The following is a 6,000-nucleotide window of genomic DNA, read 5'->3' as shown; positions in this document are numbered from 1 at the left end:
TCCGCGGCCGTAAATTTCCAGAGAGCACACCGCTTGCGAGAGAGCGATGGCGTATTTATGCACGCGAAACACGTTGATCTTTTCGATAGTTCAACGCGAAGAATCCGCGGCGTCGGATTGATTTGAGACCGATCACTTATGAGAGCGATGCCTCGTTTTCACTCGCGAAACACACTGATTTCGAGCGATACAAAAGCGAGAAAATTTTCCGCGGCAATGGAGGCCGGTCGAGCACAAAGGAAATCCCACTTCTGAGGTTGTAGAAGGTTTGGCCGAGGGTTAGGCGGATTATCAGCCCAGCAAACCAATATGTAACTGTTACATAACGTAGGGTGCACATGAAAAGAACAATGTTATATTTCACGGTTATACAGACGAGATGTAAATGTTATATTTCTTCGTTACATATATAATTCATAATAGTTCTTTAAAAATGTAATGTAACACACATACGTATAACTCGAGATACATAACATAAATATAACAACTGTAATCTTTTAGCAATATAACGAATGTTATATTATTAATACATATAAAATATATTATTATATAGATATGAAAAATGTCAGACGTTTGAACGAGTTGTCACGATTTTTTACGTTTGCGTAATTTCGCGATTTCATCCGAGATCGGGGTACGCGTTAAATACGAGACAGTGAGAGAGTGAGGGCGAAAGAAAGAGAGAGATATGTAAATATTAATTTTAATTTATTCGCCTGATTCGTCGCGTTTCTCGACGGAATCGCGAGAAAAAAATGTCGCTGTTTTGCCGAAATGTTGAAGTTGACGCGAGTTCTGATATTTCGCAACATGCGATCGGCAACACGTTCTTCGCGATGCCATTTCACAGGAAGAAGTCAAGAAGATCCTTCCCCGTGAAAGTCTGCAATCTAACCTGGATGCGGAGCATATATACATAATAATCTAATATACGTTTATGTTACATTAAATGATATAGAAAAATATATGTAATACATATGTCTATGTTATGTTACAGTAACATATCATTTGAAATGTATCAAATATATAAATGAGACATTCAAAGTTGCTGACATAGAGCCGTACCAGAACGTAACATTTATCTGTACAAGTAATATTACATGTAATATTCCTGACACTCGTGTTGTATTACATATATGTCTATGTTACATGCTATGGTTTGCTGGGAGGAATGGAAAGCATTAGGGATTTATGCTCGATCGGGTACGAATAATGTATGACCTCTTAGTGAAACGTAATAAGTGTATTCTTGAATTTACGCGCACATGTCGGAAACACGGTACTCGTGTCCACCTTCGTGCATGGCCGGCCCACGAGTCCCTGCTTGTTGCGTTAGCATCCGACACGAACCCGGATCTCTCGAGTCACGTGATGCGCACGCAGGCGCTGTGATCGCACGCTGACGCCAAGTACGCACGCGATGTCAGTACCGCCAACCGGCGATATGGTCAGATTAGGCTAGGTTAATTAAGGCGGTTAGGCTATGCCTTACAAGTTATATATTTATTTTTCAAAAATAAAGTATTCCAGTTTTCCACAAAATTGTTATTAATAATTTATTACCTAATTAATTATGAATAATTATTCAATAATAAAGAAGCCAAAATGCGTCCAGTAAAGATTTTAATTTCGTCCATAAAAAGTCCATAAAAATTCGTCTATAAAAAGTCCAAAATTTGTCTATAAAAGGTCCAAAATTAGTCCATTTAACATCCATAATTCGTCCATATAAGTCCAATACTGGACGTCTTATGGATATCCAGCCCAAACGAACATACAATGGATGTCCAATGTACGTCCGCCGAACTTAATATGGACGTCCAGTGAATGTACACAATGTCCGACATAGACGTCCACTGAACGTATTACATACATAAGACGTACTTATGCTTATTGGGGTATTTACTCTTCGAAAATGTTCATTTTCAAAACAGTATTATATTAATTCAACATAGTACTTTCTTGTAATATACAAACTTGATAGATAATCATCTTGTCTGATTAGATCTTTACTTATAAAGATTTCATGTTTTTGCTTCTTGTTTCCAATCTTACAATCTTAAAATTAATAAGATTGATCTGAATAATTTCTCAATCGGAACAAATTGCATATGATTTAATTAGTTATATGTAAGCAGAAAGATTATATCTTGCTTTAAAGTGGTCCAGAATTCTGTAAAATTTGATATCATTTTATACATATAAAAATACATACATATATGTATCATTTTCATACACAATAAAAATTATAATATCACATTTATACAATATCTATATATATTTACCTGTATTTGGGAGTGGAGGTCGCAATCAATACATATCCGGAGGAATAAATCGTGGAGCGAATAGTTTGACTGGTGCCGTTAGAGCTGAATGAAACGGCCTTTTCCCATAAGAAAAACCTGTCCTCTAAATGGAACTATAAAGCTTGCTACAATTGGTCTTGCTAGAAGATTCTGCAAGTTATTAAGAAATAAGTATAGAAATTTCTTATACATAGATCAAAATCTATATATATAAGTACCGTCCGTCTGTCTGTATGTACGCGAACTACTTCCACATTATGGACTGATTATCTCGAAATTGGTACCAAAATGTTGCAAATTTTTCGGGGATGAAAATGTCGCGGCTTTTTTTTGTTTTACGCCCCCCCCCCCACCCACCCACGCACGCAACATACGCACCTACACATACACACGTATACACACGCATACATACATGTATATACATGTACATATACATACCCACACACACACGTATACACACGCATACACACATATATATCATCGTTTTACGCCCCCACCCACGCATCCATATATGCACCTACACACATACGCATATATACACATGTATACACACGCATACACATACACACGCATACACACATAAGTATCACACACACAATTTTAATGATATATTCACACACACATACACACACACACATCATTTTAGTGATATATGTATATATTATATACAGGGTGTTTCGGAATGCGGACGAGAATTTCGCGACTTTCAGTGCTTATTGTTGATCGCCGAAAGTTTGGAGAGTTCTCTCGACCATCGAGATCCTCACGCGACGATCACGTGATAATCACGCATCAAAACAACCCCGATCACGTATGATGGGCGTTGAAAGGCGCGTTTTCGCCATCGATGACAAAATTCCAGTCTCAGTCTTATTCGAGCCACCGATCGACACACTTAGCTGTTCGTCTAACCAGAATACAAGAGTGAATCTATCGATTCGTTGAGAGCTCTCCGTACTATTCTTTCGAAAAGATCAACGCCTAACTATTCGCGGTCGCGATCTGGTCGCTGCATTTCCGATCGTCCTCGAGTCAAGATTTCCGTCGCGTAGAGCCCGAATCCGGGCTCTCCCGAAGATCGCCGTCGCGTCGCGTGCAGCAAAGAGAGACCAGAGTCAAGATCTCCGTTCGTCTACCCTTTCTCGCTTTCTTTTCTTCGTCACCGCCCGGTTCGCATGATTCAAACATTCGAGTGGAAGTGTTACCCTCTTTTCTTGTGAAAATAAAAACTGACCTAGTGAAAAGCTATTAACGACAATTTCTTTCCGATTTTCTCTCTACCTTTATTCCCGATCAGTACTAGTTCCTCTCCGAGTTTCACGCTCTCGCGGATTTAGTCATTGTCCGCGACACAGGGTGTCCGGTAATAGTCGCATCAACCATCGTGTGCAGGTAATGCTAGTTAAACCGAGTAGAAAAGTCCTCTACCATTTTGCGATATTCTCAATAATAAGAGAGATATTAATTAATAAAGATCCAATTCGCGTGACGACGGCGAGAAGAGATATCCCAGTTTTATGTCGTTACTAAGCATGCGGCGAAAAGAAACAGTATATATATATATATATATATATAGAATTTTTCGGAGATCGCAACGTCGTGGTGTTTTTTTAATTTTGTTACACACATAGACACACATACACACATATAATCACCCATTAGAGATGATATGATTTGAAATTTTTTTGTGTCCGGTATAATTATTACAGGTGAGAAACATGTGTCATTTGTGTGCATATGTGTGTGTGTGTGTGTGTGTGTGTGTGTGTGTGTATCACACGTGTGTGTGTGTGTATTATGAGAGTGAAGAAAGAGAGAGAGAGAGAGAGAGAGAGAGAGAGAGAGAGAAAGCTTCATTTATTACGCGCTCTGGGACAAGTCCCCTCAAGCGCCACCAGTTAATACAGAATCGCACTATAGCGAGCACGGTCTTGTATACAGGTCTGGGCACTTCGGCGAAAATATGTGAACGGAAGTGACGCCAATATGGCGTCTACAGTTGGCCGATTACCAGGAGCGTAGACACGTTTTCGGCACCCAAAAGATAATAATTGTTTTCAATGGCTTTATTAATTGAAGCTTTTCCTCCCACTCTTTTCTTCGTTCATCATCTTTTGGTGCAGAAAACATTGATAATTTCACTTTGCAAGTAGCATAACCTGTATTACAACCAGGTACTATACATTTGTAAGGCATATTTTTTTTCGCGTTATCAATGTTCAACTCACTCAGCGAATACTCGCTAATCATATATGATATATAACTAATCACTTATATGATATAAAATATGTGATACAAAGAGACCGTGTGCTAAACAGCCACAAATATACGGCACTATGTTGTCTGACAAAACATGCCAACTGCGCTTGCGCGTCGGCCTATTATAGTCGCCATATTGGCGTCACTTCGCTCACACCGGTTTATATGAAAATAGTATAGGAGTGCCCAGACCTGTATACAAGACCGTGATAGCGAGTGTATAAGCAGAGAGAAACCTGAGAGCGGCCACCGCGATCTAGCGGACGCGTGTACTGATGCGCCCCCTGACAAAGTGGACATGAACTACGTCGTTACGCTCGGTAAAAAACGTAGAAATGGTTCGAATCCGTGATATGGTTCACATCTGAACTACTCGGATAAGAACCGAGTTGAGAACCAAACCGATGAGTCAGACAAGGACCAACAATCCATCGCTCTGGCTTTGTCTCACCAACGATGAGCGTCTCGTGGACTCGTGCGGCGGCAGGCACGAGATTTTGCCTCTCGCGCAACGTTCCACGTAATTCGAGGACAAAATTTTATGACGTTAAACTTTGGGCAATATATAAAAAATGGCTCTGCGCGGTTTGAGGTCAAGGTTTCTCGTGGTCCCACGATGGTGGTACCAAAAACCACAAGTTTTTTTATTGTCCCTGATAACGAGAGAGGAAGAAAATATACTTCGCCACATGACACAAAGGATGCTTTGTATAAGGCACTAAAGCCTTCTGATTGAGGTCAAGGTTTCTCGTGGTCCCACGATGGTGGTACCAAAAACCACAAGTTTTTTGATTGTCCCTGATAACGAGAGAGGGAGAAAATATACTTCGCCACATGACACAAAGGATGCTTTGTATAAGGCACTAAAGCCTTCTGATTGAGGTCAAGGTTTCTCGTGGTCCCACGATGGTGGTACCAAAAACCACAAGTTTTTTGATTGTCCCTGATAACGAGAGAGGGAGAAAATATACTTCGCCACATGACACAAAGGATGCTTTGTATAAGGCACTAAAGCCTTCTGATTGTGGTCTAAAGGTAAATAGAATATCTTTTACTCGGAACAACGCTGTCAGAATAGAAGCTGCCTCGCCGGATATCGAAAGGGTTAAGACTCACCCTGGCCTGCCTGAGGCTGATCTTAAGGTGCAGGAGAATGCAAAACGTAGTCCTAGACTGATAGTACATGGAATTCCGATGGAAATGTCGGCTGAGGAAATCTCAAAGGAGCTTATTGCTCAGAATGTTAACGGAAATTCTGAAGTGAAGGTCATCTACGTCTTTCCCCCGAAACTGAATAAACGAGTTAGCTGCGTATTAGAGGTCACACCTGAAGTTAGAAATATTTTGTTGAGTAATGGCCGCATCTTTTTGAGGTATTCAGTATGTTATGTTACCGACCATGTTCGAGTAGTACAATGTTACAGGTGCTTCGCTT

The sequence above is a fragment of the Prenolepis imparis genome, unplaced genomic scaffold (genome assembly GCF_030444845.1).
Source record: "Prenolepis imparis isolate NDT839.2.m4 unplaced genomic scaffold, iyPreImpa1.0 SCAF_21, whole genome shotgun sequence".
In the NCBI taxonomy this organism is placed as follows: Eukaryota; Metazoa; Arthropoda; class Insecta; order Hymenoptera; family Formicidae; genus Prenolepis; species Prenolepis imparis.
This window is presented reverse-complemented; position numbering follows the sequence as displayed.